The sequence below is a fragment of the Phalacrocorax aristotelis genome, chromosome 1, assembly GCF_949628215.1.
Source record: "Phalacrocorax aristotelis chromosome 1, bGulAri2.1, whole genome shotgun sequence".
Taxonomy (NCBI): Eukaryota; Metazoa; Chordata; class Aves; order Suliformes; family Phalacrocoracidae; genus Phalacrocorax; species Phalacrocorax aristotelis.
Genome location: NC_134276.1, coordinates 181,747,665 through 181,767,892, shown reverse-complemented (window position 1 = coordinate 181,767,892; position 20,228 = coordinate 181,747,665).

The window sequence follows — 20,228 nt, the reverse complement described above, 5'->3', positions numbered from 1 at the left end:
AAAAAAAGTCTTTTGGCCAAGTGGAATGGGCACTGAAGTACATGAAGTGCAGAAAACAACATCATTGAGGATTTTAATTTCTGCCTTGCTTAAGGATTGCAGAATTTCTCTTTTAAGGAGTGAAATTATCTTAAATAGGTTTACATTAATAAAAAGTACCTGGCAGGGTGCTCTCTGTCCCCCTCTGGGGCATGTATCTGAACCACAAAAACTCCTGCCATAGTAATACCCACATGAGGAATAAATATTGGATCAGAGCCAGATCACAGCTTTATGCAAATAATTGCCACTTTTCTTCTTGGAAGCAATAGTATCCTTGTTAGTTCTTAGTTCTGGTTCAGTTTCTATTGCACTGCAGATTCCCCAGTCAGCCACACTACCCACAGCAGTTCACTCAAATCTGGAATAAACCAGGCAGTACCCAACAGGGAAACTTGGTGTTTGAGAATGAATGACAACATGTGTTATTCCTGCCACCTGAGATTGTCCTCCAGCAACAACCCAGGAAGTCCTCTGACCCATAGATCTCCTTGCTATTGGCCAGCATACAGTTAGCATTGCAGCACTTTTTGGAAATAAAAAAAGAATTGTAACCAGTTCAATTTTGAAATCTAAATGTGACTTACAACTCAAAATATTTATAACACAGAACACCAGTAAAGTGTTCTTTTTAAGTCATGTTAGGTAGTAATCACAAGAATGTGAAGCCCTTCTACGTCTCCATATAATTAACGTGTCTGATATTTTGAGAATGAATTAGTAAAATGATGTTCTGGAAAAAAGCTATTCCAACAACAAATAAGGATGTTCTTTCTGTCTTAACTTTCCCATGCATGAGAAACAGGTACAGCCATATGTTTTACTATTCCTGAATAATACTCTGTGCCTCTACCAGGAAGGCAACAAAAGTACAATCTACTGACTTACTGAATTGTTAGTGGAAAGTAATGTTGTTTGTTTAATTTTTTTGTAATAATTTACTCCATAACACAGATGCTCATTAATATCTTCTTCTGACAAGTGATGGTTACAAGCACAACAGTTTATTTAATGATCTGATCTTCCCCTGTGAATATTCCAGCCATTACAATTCTAGTCAGAGCTAGCAAGTACTTTTGACAAATTCAGTGTATCCACAAACAGCTTATTAAATTCTGTTAAAATGACATTTGACATTACCAAAATGTGCTGCCTTCCTTTAAACAATTGTGCAGGCCAGGTTCTTTGAGAACAGCACTCTGTTACTGCATCTGTCATTCAAACATGAATGATAGATGAGCTCCCTACATGAGCCTGGAGAGTCTCTGCTCTGTATGCAGTGCACAAAAGTCTCCATCAAGCCAAAGGGTAGGGCATGTCTACTTGGTTGAAACAGAGAAAGATGGTCTGGCACATTGGGAGCACTACACTGAGATGCCAGAATTGTGAAAACGGTACCTCCATGCTCACATGAGTGAGACAGCTAAGAGGCCCATGCTAAATGCAGCACCACACGAGTGTAGGCGACCTGCCAGCTCAGGTGAGCACAACCCCCTTGCATGGTGCGCACGCAGTGCACAGTGCTGGTGATTTGCCAAAGTCCATGCTGGAAATTGGGGGTGAAGAACAATGCTAAAGCAGATAACTCTTGGAAAATCTTAACCCACCAGCCTGTACTTCCTGTTTCAAAGGAGAATCCCAGATTTAGGGTGTCATAAACTCCTTCTGGGAGCTAAGATCCAAGATATCACTGAGAGGGTGCCACAACTTGTCAAGAGCACAGATTACTATCTGCTGTACTCTTCCGTGTGGGCACAAATAATGCTATAAGCCAGAGCCTGGGCAGAACCAAGGAAGACTATAAAGCCCTGGGGGAGCAAGTGAAAAATACTGGTGCCCAAGTCATATTCTCCTCTATTTTCCAGCTGGGGAAAAATGGGAAGTCAATAACAGATGAATAATGCAAATCAGCTCTTGGCTATGTGACTGGTGCCGTCACAAGGGTTCTGACTTTTATGACAAAGGGACTTTCCCCAGGAGCCGTAGCCTGTCAGGGAGGATTGGAATCCACCTGTCTAGAAGGGGCAAAGGAATCCCTGGCAGCTGGCTGGCCAACTTGCTGAGGTGGGCTTTAAACTGAAGGACTCAGTGGGTGGGGTCCAAAGTGGCAATGCTAATGCCATCGCATCCAACGGGGGAATAAACCAGGCTAACCAGAGCAGCGACAAAGGTGCCTTACCTGCCTCACGAGATGACAATCACAAGACCAACCACCTCAAGGGTGTGCATGGCTATAGTGGGTCCTTCTGCACCCCTCCAGGGAAACCTCAATTACCTCTCTGAAATTCCTGTACACTAACGCACACAGCACGGGGCATAAACAGGAGGAACTAGAGATCTGTGTGTGGTTGAAGGGCCATGATCTCATTGCAATTACAGAGATGTGGTGGGATATCTCACATGACTGGAATGCTGTCATGGATGACTACATACTCTTCAGAAAAAACAGGCCAATGAGCCAATGTGGGGGAGTTGCTCTTTATACGAGGGAGCAAGTGGAATGTACTGAGCTCTGCCTAGGGGTGGAGGAAGAACAAGTCGAGACCTTATGGGTAAGAATTAAGGGTCTGGCAAATATGAGTGACATTGTTGTGGGCGTTTGTTAAAGGCCACTTGATCAGGAAGAGGAAGTCAATGAGGCCTTCTACAGACAGCTCAAAGTAGCCTCACAATTGCAGGCCCTGGTTCTCATGGGGGACCTCAACCACCCTGATATTTGCTGGAAAATCAACGCAGCAAGGCATGCATGATCCAGGAGGTTCCTGCAGAGCATCGAGGATAACTTTTTGATGCAATTGGTGGAGGAGCCAACAAGGCGAGATGTGCTGCTGGACCCTATACTAACAAACAAAGAAGGTTTGATTGAGGTTGTGAAAGTTGGGGGTAGCCTTGGCTGCAGTGACCATGAGATGGTGGAGTTCAGAATCCTGCATGGCAGAAACAGGGCAACAAGTAGGATTACAACCCTGGACTTCAGGACAGCTAACCTAGCCTCTTCAAAGACCTGCTTGGAGGAATCCCATGACTTAAGGCTCTAGAAGGTAGGGTGTTCCAAGACAGCTGGTCAGTATTCAAGTACCACTTCCTCCAAGCTCAAGATCGGTGCATCCTCAGGAGGAAGAAGTCAAGCAAAGGAGCCAGAAGACCTGCATGGATGACCAAAGATGTTCTAGAAAACTCAAATGGAAGAAGGAGGTTTACAGTATGTGGGAAAAGGGACTGGCCACTTAGGAGGAACATAGGAATGTTGTCAGGGTATGCAGACATGTAACGAGGAAGGCCGAGGCCTACTTGGAACTAAATTTGGGATGCCAAGAATGACAAGAAAGGCTTCTTCAAATACATCAGCAGTAAAAGAAAGACTGGGGAAATTGTGGGCCCACTGCCAAACGAGGTGGGTGTCCTGGTGATGCAGGATGCAGAGAAGGCAGAGTTACTGAATACCTTCTTTGCTTCAGTCTTTACTGCTAAGGCTGGCCCTCAGGCATCTCAGCCCCCAGAGGAGAGAGAGGAAATCTGGAGAAAGGAAGAATTCCCCTTGGTTGAGGATGACTCGGTTAGAGATCACCTAGGCATACTGGATCATTGCAAATCCATGGGCCCCAATGGGATGCACCCATGTGCACTGAGGGACATGGCGGATACTGTTGCTAAGCCACTCTCCATCCTCTTTGAAAGGTCATGCAGGACAGGAGAGGTGCCCAAGGACTGGAGGGTAGCCAATGCCACTCCAATCTTGAAAAAGGGCAAGAAGGAGGACCTGGGGAACTATAGGCCAGTCAGCCTCACCCCCATCCCTGGAAAGGTGATGGAGCAGTTCATCCTGGAAGTCATCTCCAGGCATGTAGAGGAAAAGAAGGTTATCAGAAGTAGTCAAATGTAATCACCAAGGGGAGGTCATGCTTGACCAACTTGATAGCCTTCTATGATGGCATGACTGGCTGCGTAGATGAAGGAAAAGCATATGTTGTTTATCTCAACTTCAGTAAGGCATTCAACACTGTCTCACATAACACCCTCATAGGTAAGCTTAGGAAGTGTGGGTTAGATGAGAGGACAATGAGGTGGACTGGCTGAACAGCAGAGCTCAGAGGATCGTGATCAACAGTGCAGAGTTTGGTTGGAGGCCTGCAACTAGCGGTGTTCCCCAATATCTTTGCTGGGTCCGGTCATGTTCAACATATTCATCAATGACCTGGATGATGGGACAGAGTGTACCCTCAGCAAGTTTGCTGATGGTGATACAAAACTGGGTGGAGTGGCTGATAAACCAGAAGGCTGTGCTGTCATTCAACGAGGCCTGGATAGTCTGGAGACCTGGGCCCAGGGGAATCTCAACAAAAGGAAGTGCAAGGTCCTGCATCTGGGGAGGAACAACCCCATGCACCGGTACAGGTTGGGGGCTGACCTGCTGGAAAGTAGCTCTATTGAGAAGGACCTTGGAGTGCAGGTGGACAACAAGTTGACCCTGAGCCAGCAATGTGTCTTGTGGCCAAGAGGGCCAATGGTGTCCTGGGCTGCTTTAAAAGGAGTGTGGCCAGCAGATCGAGAGAAGATATCCTCCCCCTCTACTCTGCTCTAGTGAGACCACATCTGGAGTACTCCATGCAGTTCTGGGCTCCCCAGCTCAAGAAGGAGAGGGAACTGCTTCAGCAAGTCCAGCAGAGAGCTACCAAGATGATCAGGGGACATGATCATTTCTCTTATGAGGAATGGCTGAGACACCTGGGTTTGTTCAGCCTGGAGAAGATTGAGGGGGGATCCTATGAATGCTTATAAATATCTGAAGGGTAGGAGTCAAGAGGATGGGACTGGACTCTTTTCAGTGGTGCCCAATGACAGGACAAGGGGCAATGGGCACAAGTTGGAACACAGGAAGTTCCACCTCAATATGAGAAAAAACTTCTTTCCTGTGAGGGTGACAGAGCAGTGGAACGGGCTGCCCAGGGAGGTTGTGGAGTCTCCTTCCCTGGAGACATTCAAAACCCACCTGGATGCGGTCCTGTGCACCCTGCTTTAGATGTACTTGCACAAGCAAGGGGGTTGGACAAGATGATCTCCAGAGGTCCCTTCCAACCCCTGACACTCTGTGTTTCTGTGATTCTGTGAAAGTTGGTAGACAGTGTAGGAACTTAGAAAGAAGGCAGTATTTTCCTTCTGGGGCTGGACTGTCCAAAGCTGCTTGGTAGGGCTTTCATTCAGTGGGAGAACTCGGCAACTGCAGGAATAAGATTGGGCCAATACTGAGCATTTACAGAAATTTCACTGAGATTTTCAAAGCAATGATTTGTAAATATCTGTTCATTCACAATCAAGAGTGTTTAGAAAAATAACAGTCTTTGCATGGTGAGGCCTTTTCTGAAGCTATTGCAGACTGACTGAAGGCTCCTGGACTGAGGCTTTGCTCCCAGTTGCACAAAGATGGTCTGGCAGCTGTGCTGTTTCACTGACAGTTTCTATATGCTTCAACCATACTTTCAAGTTAAAGTTTAATATTATCCTGAAATGAAAAAACAGATTTGACAAACAACTGATTAGGTCACTGTACTAAGTGAAGCCAGATAAGGTTTCTCCCAGGTATTTTTAAAAAGTCTGGACACTGCTTTCTGTTACAGGCATAAGCAGAGAATTTCACCACTGTGTCTGGAGAACATTTAGTTCTTTTATGAGCTTCTGGTCTTCCATTTAGTTTATCCAGCTCCATCTACCCTTTTTACTGCCCTACTCTGAGGAATTACAAATGCCTGGGAAGATGGGGCTAACGAAGGTATTATCATCTTTAGCAGTAGAATAGGAGATAGAAGTTTCTGTAATTTTGTCTTTTTTCCCCGTGAGTAAATGTGTGTGATGCTTTGCTTTACAGTGAAGCTTTGTTCTATCTCTCATTTTTGAAATGTTCCATTTACTTCATTTTAAATTATATTCAGACTGCATAAATACAGCCTGAAAGCTTCAGCTCATAGTTGTGCTCATCTGAAGCGTTTGCTTTGATCATGACCAATGGCAATAATGAAATTAAGGAAAGTTTTTTATAAATTGGCATTGCTTGTAAAATCATTATTCCTACAACATTAATGCAGAGCGGCAGATCCCCCTGCTTCCCTCCCCTGTACAACAGGGTAGAAGGTGTGAAGCATTGTTTTTACTATTCTTCCCAGTTATGTTAAGAGGAGGTAAGAAAAAAATAAATGGCACTTTCATTATCTTATTATTCTTGCTTCACATTCCAAGAAAGAAACCTAGAAAATTCCCCAGCCTAGGCTATATACAAATAAATAATATACATAAGATAAATGAAAAACACCAGAAACAAGCCAGAGATGCTCTGTCTCAGAACTTTTTTATTAACATGATGTACAAACACTGCTCTTTTCCATCATGAGCTCACATAATTCCAATATTATAAAGCAACACATAAAAATGACTATCAGAAAGGAACATTGCAGGGAATAAAACCTTTTTGGGATGACATCCTACCTACTCTACCAACTTCCTTTCTCTGGGTTTGGTGTGGTATGCGCGGCATGTGAGCAGAGGAATCTCTTTTCTTCAGTGCTACCCTGGGAGGGGTGTCAGGCAGCAATAAATCTGTGCAGGGTCAGAGCAGGAGTCCCATCTCTGGTACACATTGTGGGAGGGGGTGCGCAGCTGGGTCCGGGAGTCACCAAGACCTGCTGGTCCAGCTTCCTCCTCCAGATAGGGATGCATCTGTGCCCCTGCGGCTCCCACTGCTCAGAGTGGGTCAACAAGGAGAGGGAAGACCTCACCCATTTTTCTAATGGTGGCTTTTTCATCAGCCTGCAGGACCACTGTGCTTTCCCTCAGTACTGTGTACAGATGGGATGACCGGCACTGTTCAGGCACCACCCTAAAAACATCCCTGCTGTCTACTGAGGAGACCACCCCATGGAATGAAAGCCACTGAATCTGAAAGGACTCCAACAGATGATCATGCTAATTAAGTGTGAAGTCTGGGTGAAGACTTTCATTACCTGTGCACAACAGGATCAACAGATATTGACATCACCTCTCCATCACAGCTCAAAGCAAAATAATTGGACCAATTATCATTGAGACTTAGAAGAAAGATGCTCTGCATTTCATTAATTTCATCATCCATCTAGGTTTGTAGGCAGGTAGAACAACAGAATTAGTTCACGCAGCATCAAAAGGACTCAGTTTTTCCCCAAGGGAATTAGATACTCATCACTCATAAAAATGTTATGTTCAAGAACTAGACCAATCCAGGATTTGCAGTGTTGGTCTTTCTGACTGTGGGCATACTGGAATTCTCTGCTGTTTATATCAGGTTTAATATCCATAATAATCAAGACTAAGATTAAATTAATCCACTGGGAAGGAAATGAAGCAATCATTACATTTCAAGGTACTGCCATCTCTAAGAATATGCTAATAGAAGACCTCTTTACCATCTTGCACATTTGTCCTTGATATCGCATAGTGACCTGTTCAGATATTAAAAAAATTCCATGGGCTCAGTACGCAGTTTTGTGTAGAATGTTCTAAAGTGCCAAAAATAATTTAGGACCTGTTTCTCAAGAGCAACTGCAGTAATTTCAACAGTGTAATTGCTTTAAGCTGGTATTTTGGCTGAAAATATGATCTATCCATGCAATGAATGGGACTATTTGCATATGGAGTGTAGGATTTGGTTTCAAAAGTGGTCTTGAGCTGTGAACAAACTGTTCCAGTTACAATTAACAAACAGCTTTGAAACAGAAAAGGAGCACATGATAAAACTAAAGCAAAAACTACAGCACATATAATAAAATATTAAGTTGTGGGGCTGCAGAACAAATATTTCTAGAGTGTTTTGTGTAATGTTTTTACTGGGCTAATGTTACACTAAGGATTAAAAAAACACTTAAGATTCAACATGAAAAAGTTTATGGAGTCATCCAGCTGAAAAGCTGTGCAAGAGCTAGTAATGATCACGATATAGGAAACAGATGCAGTTAATTAAGGAAAATAATTCCTTGAGGTTTATGTTGTCATTCATTAGAAATCAAGTTTATTTAAAATGATTAAAGCACAAAAAAAAAATTCAGCAGTAAAGCATCCTGTAAATTGCAGTGATACAGTGATTGTACCTTGTTTCTGACTGGCACTGGAAGTTTTTCTTGGGAAAGGAATCCCCAGCTCTTTCAATAGGGAATGGAGAAGAGAGGGCTGTTCAGCCAAACACAGTGAACAAACATTAAGTAGGAGGAGCTTACTTAATGTGAGAAAGAAGGTGGCACCACTAGGTCAGCAAGAAGATAATATAAGGATCAGACTGTCTTTATGTCACTTAGCCAGACAGTCACTGTAAAAGGAATTGATCTAGCAAGTATCTGGTACAGCTCTTTTTTTATTTCAGTTCAGCAAAGCATCAATTTCATTCTAATATTTAAACACATGCTTTAATACTTTGCTGTGTTGTGGCTATTTAGATTCATATTTTGTCTTGCAGCGTCTAGTGTTGCAAATTTAAGCATGCAATCCATCTGCATGCTGACACCTATGCCACAGTTGTTCCAAACTAACCTGGAGTTAAATCTGAAATAACCAGTTTTGTTTATATGTGTAATAACCACATAGGTCGTTTTGTAGCCAGCTCCGTGTTTGGATATAAATACCATCAAGAGGCAAAAAATAGGTAAAGATTTTGAGAAATCATAGATGGCATAAAAAAGGGCAGAAAAATAGTGAGATAGAACAGTAATGGAGGTACTAGTTCAGAAGAGAATGTAAATAAGTGCTTAGTAGTATGTGATTAAGTGAGGCTATGCAAGTACTTAAATTTAGGCATATTCTCAATATACTTTTGGATGTATCAGAATGGGGACTTCTATATGAAAGTTAAATTTCAGGTGCAATATAAAAATATTATTACCCATAAGCTGCTAGATATTGCGACTTAATGTTTTATCTTTCTTTGAAATACAGCTAATGGGTCTCACGTCTAGACACTGTGCAGAATCCACCTCTTTGATAAGGATCCTGTGCTGTAATTCACATTCCCAGGATCGAGCTCAATGCTGCTGCAAAAGGGAACTCTGCTAGATGGAGTCTCTGTGCAAAGGCACAGCTAAAAAACAGATGTTTATTTCAAGATTAAATTTTGCAGCACTGACATTTTCATTCTGATTTATAGCAAAGTAGTTCCTTTTACAATCAAATCAATAATTCACAAGGTAGTACAGATACCACTTTGTTTTATGCTACAGTTTTCATTGGATTATTCATGGCACTGTTTCAGGGGCTACTCTGAAAAGCTTTTTATTGCTGCTCCTACTTATATATGAAAATATCACTTAAGAGTATTTTGACTACCCACTCGAAGAAGCCTCTTTATGGAAAGGAACAGTAGGATCTTAGTGTAGTTAAAAGTAAGGACTAGAAGGCACACTATAATTAACTGAGCCATGCAATCAATAAAGAAAAGATAATTTAAAAACCAAGCATAATGTGCAAAAAAGTGTGTTCTCTTCATTCATTTTTACAGCTGATTTTATTAATAATAATATAGCAGACTGATCTGATTAATGTACTATGTATTGTGGAAGTATGAAGACAATGCTATAGCAGCAAAGGGTCATATTTAAGTTTCTATTTTAATGTGTATTTAAAATTAAGTCTAAAGAGTAATAACCAATTAATATGTTTTGCTTAGGGGATAACCATCAGCAGTAGCTTCCACCAGAAATCCCAAAGGATCCATGAAAAGATGGTGTCTCAGCCTGGGCTGCTGTTGACAGGCAATACTGGGGGTCTGGCATCCATCCTGCTCACGGCTGAAGATCCCCCAGGATGGACAGGGACCAGGAGCAAAATGCCCGCTTTGCTGGGTAACAGCTGCCTCTCCCCAGCCACCTTCCCAGTGCAGCCAGCAGAGAAGAAAGCCATACTGCAAAACCAGCTCTCCCAGGTAGCCTCTGTCCTGCTGCACCAGCACAGGGCTCCCAGGCCAGACTGTGCAGCAGCCCAGAGCCCCAGGTAAGGGTGGCAGCCTGGCCCCGCTGGAGCCAGTGAGCCCCCCTGGGTGGGGGCCCTGCTCCTGCCATAGCAGGGACCGCAGAGAGGCATGTGGCTCTCTTCTGCCACTCAAAAATGTTGATACTTTCCTGGCCAGAAATCTGGCCACCACAGACCTTGAGCATTTTCCACTGATGCATGCAAAATCTGCTGCTGAAATTCACAGCTTGCCATTAACAGTTATAAATCATTGCTTATCTCTTCATAAACAATTTATAACCTTAATATCCCATGATCCTACCTCCAAATTCATGCAGCCAAAGAGGAAGAATCTGCTTAGGCTGTAATGCCCAAGAGAAAAAAAAAGTGAAGCCCTCCCTAGAACTTGGTAGATTTGGCCATCATCATCACCCTATTTGTGCTGGTGCCAGGATGTCTTTTAAATAATATTTGCAAAGACAATATGTGTACAAGCTGTTACCGATTATACGGCATTGCTACAATGCCACAACTCTAGTATATCACCTATTCTGGGGGGAGGTAAAACATAAGAAACAGAAAGGAATGATTATTTAGACAAATGAGAAATCTTTCCATTATAAAAGTTACTGTGGATGACCAGCTCTGTGAGATTCCACAGGTTGTTTTATTGAACCACCCTTGCAACAAAAGAGTAACAAATAATATCATTTACCAGTTAACATGTTTGAAGAGCTTGTAAGGAAGGGTGAAAGTAGTTTGCAAGAGATATGACTAAGATCAATGACTGTTTTTAGAAACAGACATTGGTAATGTTACTCAGTTCTCTTCCAGTCAGCCCTGAAGCACAGCGTTCAGAAGACTTGCTACATCTGGCTATAAATATTTCTTATACTGCTCTATACTTTCTTAGAAATAATGGTAGGAAAGACTTCCAATGCTCAACATGAACTCCTCTCATAAAATCCTATGTCAGTTCTGTTTGTAATAGACATTATCTTCAAATTCAAATAACCCTGGTTTGTTTTGCAGCAGCGGTGTATATGCCTTGTGTGCTGAGCGGTTCCTGAAAGTAATAGTAAAGTCATAAAACCTTCCATGTCCTCTCCTTCATTTCTGTATCACCTGCCCAGTTTTCACAACATGATTTCTGCCAGAGTACCTTCAATCCAGCCACCAATTTAATCTCCTTATAACTAACTTTAACCTCTGGTTCAGTCTCTTACAAAACATCACGCAGTGTTATTCTTTTGGTTCAGACATGCACAAATAAACCTTTTGAGGCTTTCTGCAACAACTATTTGCATTAAAATACACTAGAAAGAAAAATAACAAAACTTTCTGGAACCATCATTTGGACCAGTTGTGCCACAGTGTGATACCCAAAGGAATCAAACATTCATTACTTTTAAACAAGTTCTTGAAGCTCAGTTCATCCAGAAGTTATAAAAGAAATAATAGTATTAGAGTACTTGCTGTATGTAGGGTCTGTCATAACCTTTTTTGGACTGCTGAATTGTATGTTGTGTGGTGGTCAATAAATTTGATTACTACATTCTGATTGCTTCTTAGTTGCCAGCTGGGGTTAAACCATGGCAGGCAGAAACAATGAGAAATAGCTTCTAACCTACTGCCTGTGATGCTCTGAAGTATTCTTCTGAGGAGGGGAAAATAACAAATAAAGAAAAACTTGGAGACTTCAGTAGCAGCAAGCAAAAATATATATCATACTGGGTGTAATTTTGCTGAAAAAGAATCTGCCTGGGGTCATTGCCAGCATAACAGCTCCACATCTGAGACTGCAAATGAACAACTCCACAGCGTCAGTGCTGTACGCGGGTTGCTGCATTCGGCAGCTGGACACCCCCACGGTCCCCCAGCCTCTGCGGCACAGGGAGCAGAGCCCACTGCCCAGCAAAGATGCACCCCAGGGTGTGCACTGACGGCAATAATGCAGGGCTTTCCGGAGCAAGCTTACTGTCCTCTGACAAAAGTAAGGAGCAGTTACAGTGAAAGCTCTTGCAGACAAAGTCAGTGGAGAAGCCATGCTGCTCCAGGAAGAGGGTAAACACCAAACGGCATTGCAGCAGTGACAGAGTGATTCCCTAATCAGCATGAGGGAGAACTTCATTTGCCTCTTTACTCACTTGGTTTGCTTTAATCTCTCTGCCATCTCTGGCAGAGCTGGGTGGTGCACTGCCCAGTTAAGGCTCAAGATTTCCACCATGGTAAGAGTAATTACCTATGAGTTTCTGGCCCTCTTCATACAGGGCCGCAACACAAGGCTACATAGTGGCAATGTGTGGGTCCCAACAGAAGTAAAAATAATTGGGAAAACATTAAGAAAAATTAAAATCCAATTATTTTCCCAGCATTTGCAGGCTTCTCTATTGCAGAGCTACATCTTATAGCTCAGCAACACAAGTAAAGAGCAGACATCATGCACTGCTAAACCAAAGAGCACTTGCTGAGCTGGTACAAGGCGTTTGAAGCATGTTCCCAAGCCACACAGGTGAGGACTACCACCATGGGCTGCAGCTCCCCCAAAAGTCCAAAACAAGTTGACTTCAGAAAACCCTGATGACACAAACTCCTTCAATTTTGTTATTGTCTTGCTCAATCTTTTGCTTTAATAAAAACCATTGAACTTTTCCTTTGTTGGCATAAATGTCATCTCATTTACTGAATGCAAGACAAACTGGTTGATGTGGTCATACCTCTAAAGACCATGTCAGAATGTGTTTGTCTTGGAGAATTGAAAACTGGAGCATATGTCTCTGGAAGGTTTCCATACCTTAGCAGAAAGTGGTGCAGTACTCTGCAGTTTGGTCATAAATTTTTAGAATCCAAGAATCAGTTAAAAGACAAGTATGCCAGTGCTCTTCCCAACACAACTCTTTCATTATCAAAAGATGAAAATAATTTTTAAGTCTGAAGTTGAAATTGTTATTTTTGATTAGAGGGTTTTGCATTGGTATCCATAACAGATAAGTTACCTTTTCTTCAAATAATTTGTTTTATAAATAGATCTTGTAGGAAACTAATAACGTCATTATGATGCTGTTAATCTCACAGGTTGATAGCTAGAATGGCCTCAGCCCTGGCATTAGTGGAGAAACACTTGTGAACTCCTAGCTGTTAGACATTTCTCTTTATTTTCAAATTCTATTAAAACTGACAAAAGGTTACTCTGTTTAGCTTGGAAATATTACACCCAAAGGAGAGGTTTAAGCAGCAAGAAGAAAACCACCAGGGTGCAAACTAAACAAAGTTATTCTTAAAAGCAGGTGATATATTATTTTACTGTGAGCAAAATGTTATGCAATAGTCATTTGTCTTTAGGAGTAAGTTTATGGTGCTAAAACATCAATCAGACTGTGAGTCATGAAGTGAACACCGAGCAAAATGACCACAGGGACTTTGTCTGAATTAACTTGGATAAAGTACTTCTTAGGAAACTTTAGTTAAGTTACCCTCAAGAAAACAGCAGTAAAAGTGATATTAAGTAACTGTTTTCTCTTGTGGATCCCAGATCACGCGCAGAGGGCCAAAGCAAATACTTTGATCAATAAGGTACAGTTCAGTGGCAGAGCTTGTTTGGCTCACCGGCCCACAGAGCGGCAGCCCCCACGGCCAACTGCATTACCCCCCGTCAGGCCGTGCAAGCAAAGGGCACGTCAAGCTGGCAAGGTGTTTGCTGGCGCAGACACAGTGACGTACGAAGCAACATTAGCAAGCCTCTAAGGAAACCTCAGAGGAAAAGGCAAAATTAATCATTCTTACTTCTAGGAAGAGAACTTCAACTGCAGATCAGATCAACTGCAAATGAACTGGTTGGGAAGTACTTCGGGGTCCATTTTCTCACCTGAGCTTCTCGTTCTTTTTCGCTGTCTGACAGGTCACTGTGTCTGCTCCTTTCCAGACTATGGGCAGAGATCAGATGTTCCCACCATGGCCCAAAGAGCGTGATCTCTCCAGATATCACCTTCAGGGAGCAAATGGAAAATCAGTTTCATTCCACAGAGTCCAGACGAGCACATCAAGGCTCTCAGTGGCACAGTCACGCTATAGATTTTGTTGGTAAATCAAGGTTCTTCGGCATTCAGTCATTGAGACAGTAATGGCTTAAACTCTATGGAAGTTAATCACTAAACTGTTACAATTTATTACCTATATATTCCTACATCCGATATAATTTTGAGATAAACACCTTTTGCTTTTAATTACTTAGGTAGATTTAATTACCGATTTAAATTTATTTTATATATTTATATATATTTTTATAGCTACTTATTAAGAAGAAAGGGTTTCTTCACATGAAGACATGCAATAAAGTTTATCAGAATTATTTTTTAGAATGGACTGATTAAACTGAACGAAATCCTCTTGGGAGACTGTGTTTTTAATGGGAATTAGGGTGAATTGAATTAATTTGTCTTTTGCTTTGGAAATATAATATAGCCATTTCATTTCTGTATGGCATTCAGAGCATAGTGCAGTTTAACTGATCCACTATAAATTCCTGCTGATACTTAATACACAGAAATTTTCCTAAGTTCACCCCACAGTGACAGGCCCAAAGTACCTATTCCCTGTGCCATTGATCAAAAAAACGCTGTGTTGTACAAAAAAATCAACACACAGGTAGTTTGTTAATGTATCATCTTTTATTTTCATAAAGGCAGTAAAGTACTAAAACGGCAACAGAAGGCATTTAAAAGTGTATATTCTTCTGCCCCCTTAATTACACAGCCTATATTCTGCCTAGTTGTCCATCTGAAATTAATGGGACCTAGATAACGTTGCTTGCTAGAGACTGTAACTTACATATTTTCAGGGTACCACAGCAGTGCTGGGACGGATGGTCTTTGCTGCGCCCTTGGTTGTGAGTCAGCTGAGTTTCAATTATGAGCATTGCCCTTCTTTTTCTTGGTCGTGGTGATAAAGACAGGTGCTGACAGTCATATTCAGAATCCTTTTCCTTCTGTGGCCACAAGGTAACCAATTTATCTTGTAGACCCTGAGGTTCTTTTCCCAAACCTTTGATATTGTGTGCAACTTGTTGAATTCTTCAGAAACTGCCTTTATTTCTCTTGTAGCTGTAGCTGTAGAAGTTTAGGTTTTCAGTGACTATACAAGTTACCAAATACTGACTGCACACGGTTATTCTGTGAAATAACTCAAAATTTAAGCCTCAATGATTTTCATAATCAATAGCCCATTAACCCCATTCAATTTAATTACTGAGCTGTATAAAAATTAAAAAGGACAGTATTTCCTAATGACTGCTACCTATTTTGATATGTCAGCAATATGGTGGGGTTTTTCCTTAATTATAGAGAGAAACTCTATCATTGTGAGTAAATATTAATATTTGAGAAATTGATACTGTATATCCAGCTGACTGGTTTGTTAGTCTGCGCCGAACTATTTATAGTAAACATAAATAATGAGGTTGCCACCTTTCCCTTTTTTTATTGATTTAACATATTAGTAGGTCCTTGTGGGAAGATAAGCTATCACCCTTTGAATGTCAGATATAAATGTAGCAAATAGCCAAATGAGATACTGTCTCTCCCCATCAATGCTCTGACTCACTTGCTTCCATGCTCCGATCAAATCAAACTGGAATTTGTATTCTAAATTTTGTATCCAGTGGGACTGTGCTTGCAGGGCAGCCACTTGACCTTTCTGTGAATGTCAAAGTGAAACATATCTCCCAAAGGTAAATACGGCCAGGAGCTCCACTAGACTGTCGGGCATTCATGGCAGTCCACATAAACCTAAGACTGTTTCTGCCTTAGCAACTGATTTAAAATATCATGGCAGAAACAAATCATTACAGAAGGCTTTTGTGAATGTATAAAATAAACTATTTTTTTTTCCTTGAGTAATTAGAGTCCGAGGTTAATTACAATCACACTTTCTTGCAAGTGGGGAGACTGAGCTAAATCAGTCAGGCAGCCCAGGAGTGCTTGCCCCAGGAAAGTTCCTTCCAGCAGAGACGATGCCCGCAGGCAGGGATGTCCAGAGCTGCACCCTGCCTAGAGGCAACAGTCAAAATATTTAGTGGAAAGGTGCTCATTCTCATGGGGAATTTTTTGACAAATTCTGTGTATCAACAATTCTCCTGAACCTTCAGCTGCCAGCCCCCACCTCGTGCTTCCCTCCAGAACTAACCATGTATAGGACCATGCTTGCTGCAGGGAACAGGCTGTCTGTGTTCACATCATGTTGCTAATTGGAAGCTGCTCTAAACCCACAGTACAGCCCAGCTAAAGGGCTTTAAGGTGGTATTTAAATTATTTGAGGTATGAATTAGCAAGCCTCCTCTTGAATGTTCAGATACAATTTACTCCCTTTGTCCTCAATTTTACATAGCGGAAGAAAGGATATGGAGCAGGCTGTAAAGTCCCAAGAGCAAATGAACTGTAGATGATTTTGCACATATCATGGTCTTTCCTTAAATTTCCAGAATTCTTGCCTAAAGGTATCATTTGACAAGCTCAGAAATGATCAGCAAGCTCTTTGTTCAAAAGTAGAGTTGGCTTTTCTGAGTCTTCTTTGGCAGTGCCTGGCATGATGCAGCCAGGGGCAGCTGGAAGATTTGCTGTTATATCAGAGGCAATGGAGAACAAATATTAATGGTGCTGCTGGAGGCATTTTGTACATTTCATCTCATGGATTTCTCTAAATTGCCATCTGACCTATGTTACGTCCAGTGGTACCTGGCAGGAGCCAGGAAGGATTGCTGACAAATCGTCTGAACTTTCCACTGTCTCCTCTACTCCACTAAAGCTGCTTAAAGCCAGCTTCTCTCCTCATAACTGCACCCAAAATAAAAATGATCCTTTGTTTTTTTTCCTCTCGAGAAAGCCCTCAGGTCATGAATTTATTTTGGATGGGAGGGATCAAACTTGCAGTACCATCTACTCAAATTTATTTCACTTGTGAAAGCATGCAAGAACATTCAGCTTAAAAATAAAAAGCTTCCATTTTCTTATTTTGTTTTCCCTTTTTAAGGAGGGAGATTATGGCTCGATACCTATGAAGAGTCTGTACAGTTAGGAGACAAGTTATTCCCTTAGAAATAGTGAGCCAGAAGCGCAAGGAAGATGGGTACTTTATGATTTCAAGATATGTTTCAGCTAATGCATACTGACAAACCTTCTGGTCTCACAAAATGAGGGCTTAGAGAGGGTCAGAAAAAGAGAAATGTTCTACAATATCCCTTACTGACTGTTACTTTACTTATGCCTGGACAATTTCCAATGCTGGGAGCATTAAGTATATAGCAATCTGTTGCACAGAACTTTCTTAATATCTTGAGAAAATTAAGGACAGAAAACCCCATTCCTCTAAAGCAATTTCTCAACATGGAGGAATATACAGCCACAGCTTGATTACAGCCTCCGCAGATTTTCTAAGCAGAGCTTCTCAACCACCAGTGTGGTTTGAAAAAGTATATTCTGTCTTTGGTTTTGTCCTGCTGTTCTTGTTTTATTTATCTTGTACATCTAATGGTTTGTGTCTCCAATTCTGAGTTGCTGAGCCTTTTCTCACGAGGAGAAGGATAGACTGACCTTTCCCAGAGGTGCCATCACAATATAAAATCAGGGAAGCCCCAGAGACAGCAAGGTCGATGGTGCAGTTGGCAGTAGGAGGATGGAGCTCAACCCCACACCTTTGTTGTATTCCTTGCCACTGGCAGGACCTTCCAGGGCCTCATGCTCTCCTTCAGCTGACTCCCTGATGTTGAGTGTCTGTCCAGTAAGATGTGGCCACAGCACTTGGCCTCAAGCAGACCCACCAACCCAGATGGGTCCATCCTTCCTTACCAAAACTGGTCTCTGCCAGGTTTGCTGGAGAATTGAAATCTGTGTAGACAGGCTGTGGAGCACCTACAGCACCTGAACCTCCTACCACTTGGGATGGAGTTGCAAAGCCTTTCCTCTTTTGCCTTAAGCTGTCATCAGCCTGGCTCTCTCCCCAGAGCTTTTATGGCCTTTGGCAACAATAGCCCCTCACAGAAAAGAGAAATCTGTGGGGACAACTTTTTAAAAAATGTTCTGCAGTTTCAAGATTTGCTTTAGTATTACACAAAATCTTGAACTCAATATTATTCTAAATATTACTAAAAATATTTGGCATGTTCCTCAGAAAGCCTTTGTAGCAGCGGAAGTTGGTGTAGCTGGAGCCACAGTGGAGGCAGGAGGCAACAGCTCAGTTACAATGACTGGCAGGTTTGATTTTCATCCCAAGCTGCAAATAGACTGAAATATCCCAAATAATGGCCTTGTGGACCCTAGCACAATGCACAATGGTAATCTTTCTCAGTCACTAAAGTATTCCTCTTCATTATAATCATCTAAGCTCAAAAATGCCTCAAACATTAATTTTCTTTCTATCCTATTTATGTTGATTTTTTTCAAAATCCCATTCAAATTGGCAGGATTATTATTCCTATGTGATTTTAAGGCCAAAACCTGAACATTTACTTAGAAACTGACAGGCAACCTGGTGCTCAGATAACTCCTAGCGCACTCAAATAGTTCCCTTGCTGCAACACCCTTTACATTGTATTAGTATGATGCAATGTCAACGTAGCGTACACTCCAATGATCAACCTCAGTAGGGGCAGGAGGATTTAAGGCATAGGAAACATCTAGGTCCTGCATTTTTCCTATGCCACAGTATTCTGAGTTTCCCTCAGTCTTTGGTACTAAAGTATAAATGTATACGTACACAGAAGTACCTTATAAGATACAAGGGAAGTAAGGGGACAGTAGTCTGTAGTTCTCCCTTGAGGTGAGGCCAGGGCAGAAGTCCTGGATTTCACATCTGTACTGACTACCAGAAGACACTCAACTTTAGTCACAGAAATCTCAGTTTTATGGTCCCTTCTGTTTTCATGTTCCTATTTTATCCTCTTTTCATGTGTTTGCATCTGATAATATCTTTGCATCTGTATGCCATTCCCTCTGCTGTATAAGGATGGCAATCTGCAAAGGAAAAGTTATGGAAGAGTTTCCAGCATACAGCAAGAGCAGTTTACCTGCTCATCAAGAAAAATAAGGGTCTTTGAATACTCATGCATGCTGTGTTTTTATCGTAACCCTACTAATCAGAATGGACTGAGTGACTTCAAAGAGCTACAAAATACTGCCTTAAATCTGCAAAGTACTCTCTGTAGACACTGTGTTTGGGCTGTCAAGAGAACTGCAAATTAATCTGAACAGCAACATTCTGAAGACTTTTTTTTCCACCTTTCTTTTACTTCTAGATTGTTTTTCATTTCAAAAACAGAACGAGCGAAGAGAAGGAGATGGTGCAGAAGAAGGATGCCAGAATGGGGGCTGAAGGATCTATAACTTTGAAGTTCAATGCCTTTGAAGTAGTACTAAATAGCACTAGTTCACGCCAGTAACTAAAAGTCACAATTGTTTAACTGTTTATGTGGAATTCTACTTTCACTAGCAAAAACAAGAATACAGGCTATCAGGAAACATTCTTGCAAATCTGTGTTGCTAAATACTGGTTTTTATTTTTTGTCCCATCTCAATTCTTCTAAATTTCTCTTCTAAAACTTAAAATTATTCTATTTTTTCTAGCAGCTCTAATCTTTTCATGTGGCAAAAATGTATTTTTTCTTTAAATTTCAAAAGAAGTACATATATTTCTAGTTTACTTATTTCCTGGTTTGTCCATCCATATTTTGAAGAGAATATAATTTTTATAGCCAGGATTTTTGAAGTAAACTTGGACTGATAGATGTGTGAGTCCCGATGAAAGTCTTTAAGGACTATTGACAAACCTAACCTAAGTGTTACAGCAGACCAAACACTGATTATTGGATTTTTGTGGCAAAAGAGCAAATACAGTTTTGTGGTGCATAGGACTTCTCATCACCATTAGATTAAGTGAGAATAAAAACTGCAATGGAGTGTTACAGGATTTTATTCCTAGTACAAAAAAGTACAAATGTAGAACTTAGGCAAAAACAGATCACACCCAATGACTATCATGGTTTTTTAAATTATTATTTTGAAGGACTTATTGCTGGAGGTAGCATCTTTACTCATTCAGCAACATAGTCTTTGCAAACCCTCAGCTGTTGGATAGAGACTGCCTGAGGATCTCAGCTTTCAGAGTACCCAGAAAAGATTACCAGATTTATTTTGTGAAGATCATAGTATTTGAATGGGATAATTTGCAAGTATTACCATATTGTA